Source organism: Chrysochloris asiatica, unplaced genomic scaffold (assembly GCF_000296735.1).
Source record: "Chrysochloris asiatica unplaced genomic scaffold, ChrAsi1.0 scaffold00144, whole genome shotgun sequence".
Lineage (NCBI taxonomy): Eukaryota > Metazoa > Chordata > Mammalia > Afrosoricida > Chrysochloridae > Chrysochloris > Chrysochloris asiatica.
The window spans coordinates 6790334-6792887 of record NW_006408662.1 but is presented as its reverse complement, the minus strand read 5'-3'; positions in this window follow the sequence as shown (position 1 = coordinate 6792887).

Here is a 2554-nt window from a genome sequence, read left to right as displayed (position 1 = left end):
AATAAAACATTAAAAAAAAAAACAAAACACTACACTGTCACAGTAGTCAAAACAGCCTGATACTGTGATAACAAAAAAGACATAGATCAATGGAATTGAATTGAGAACCCAGAAGTAAATCCATCCTTTACGGTCAACTGATCTTTGACAAAGGGACAAAACACATTAAGTAGGGTAGAGATAGTCTCTTCAACAAATGGTGCTGGCAAAATTGGACATTCATTTACATAAGAAAGAGACAAGACCTATATCTCACACCATATACAAACATGAATTCAACGTGGATTAAAGACCTAAATGGAAAACCTAGATCATCACTGGAAATAGGGACACAAACTGAGGGACTCTGATACATGGCATAAATACACTATCAAACATGACTGAAAACACACTAACAGCAGGAGCTAAACTAAATGACTGGGACCTCACTTGTGAGCATCAAAAGATTTCATCAAAAGAGCAAAAAGAGAACCCACAAAAAGCGATCAAATTTTTGGCAATAGCTTATCAGACAAGGGACTCATTTCTAAAATTTATATAACACCTCAACACCTCAGCAAGAAAAAGATAACTAATCCAATTTTAAAATGGGCAAAGGACAAATGAACAGACACTTCACCTAAGAGGACATTCAGGTGGCCAACAAACATCTGAAGACATGTTCACGAACATTAGCTGTTAGAAAGATGCAAATCAAAACAACCATAAGATACCATCATCCCAACATTAATAGCAAAGTTACAACAAAACAAAACAAGCTGAAAAACAATAAATGCTGGCAAGGGTGTGGGGAGCCTGGGACACTCCTTCACTGCTAGTGGGACTCGAAAATTTTTAGATCAAAAATTATAAAAGGTTTAAAAGAAAGCGTTTAAGAGTAAAATTTCAGAATCTTATCTTTGGCAACGGATTCTTAGCTATGACATTAAAGGTATGAGCAATAAAATTTAAAACTTTTGAGCATCTAAGGATACTTCTAGTGTGTTGGGTGCTTCAAATGTGAAAGAGTGCTTTTCCTGGCCAAAAAACAAGTGAGTTACTCATGTTTGTTAGTTTTTTCCCTTCGATCTGTTAATATGAGATATTATTATTGATTCATTGGTAGTCTTATGTTGAATGGCCATTGCATTTTGGGATAAATCCACTTGGCTCTGTTGTATAATCCTTTGAATGTGCTATTGAATTGGGTTTTCTGGTATTTTGTTGAGGATATTTGCCTCTTGCATATTCACATGGAATATTGGTGTATAATTTTCCTTGTTTTTAGTGTTTTTAATGGGTTTTGGTGTCAGGATAATGTTGGCCTTACAGAATGAGTTGGAAATGTTCTCTCCTCTTGTATGTTCTAGGAAAGTTTAAGAAGCTTTGCTGTTATTTCTTTATCACGTGTTTTATAGAATTCACCAGCAAATCTGTCTAGTCTGTAATTTTATTTGTTGGGAATTTTTTTATTATTGAGCAAAATGATTTCCTTGTTATAGGTCTATTGAGATTTTCTATTTCTTCTTGAGTCCGTTTATGCAACTTTTCTGTTTCTAGAAATTTGTGCATTTTATTTGGATCACCCAGTTTGTTGACATACAATTATTTATAGCATTTTCCAGAGCACTTGTATTTCTGATATTAAGTGGTGATAGTCCTGCTTTTATTTCTTATTGTTAGTTATTTGCACATTCTCACTTTTTTTTTCTCATTCTAGCTAAAAGTTAGCCAAGTTAGTTAGTTTATTTTTTTCAACAAAGAAATATCTTCTTTTTAGTTCTCCTGTGATAATACAGATAGGAGGCACTTTGCACTTTAGAAAATAAATTTATTCTCACACTTTGTTGTTGTAAGTGCCATCGAATTAGTTCCAACTCCTAGTGACCCTGTATAGGGTTTCCAAGAAGTGGCTGGTGAGCTTGAACTGCCAACTTTGTGTTTCAAACCAATCTTGCTGTCCAGCATAACCCACAGGGCCACACCAGGACTCCTTTCTCACACTTTAGAAGACTACAAGTCCACACTTTAAAATTCTTCCAGCCTCTACCACTTTCACATTTTAGGTGTCTGTTACAGCGGCACCTTATTCTCCCAGTAACAAATTCCTTGTCTGTGTGGACACTTAAATATTTCTTTCTTTAACTTTCATTTACCTAGTGTTTTGAAAGAGATTCTCTTGAACTCCAAAAAAATGAAAGAAAGAGAGACAAAAATATCTCCTAGTCTGTGAAGATTGGTTCTCTGCGCTCAGCAGTTTCTCAGGTGTGCCCTGAACTTGTGTCTCGTTCTGAACACGCACCTGCCTTTCTAAATCCTCCTATGTAAGTGGGTGCTTTGGGGTGTCCTCATTTCTCAAATCAATTTTCCTCAGATTTTCACTCAGGACTTTAAGTAGTCTATTATAGGTTTCAAACAGTATCTTTTGCTCCAGGTATCTAGGGGATTGTTTTTAGTCTTACAATGTTTTCAAGCATTCTTGGCACTTTCCCAACCTGCATAAGGTCTAAGTTTGGTAAAAACAGAGGCACAGGAGCGGAGGTCCCTAGGACCATCAAGGGAGAAGAGCAGAGAG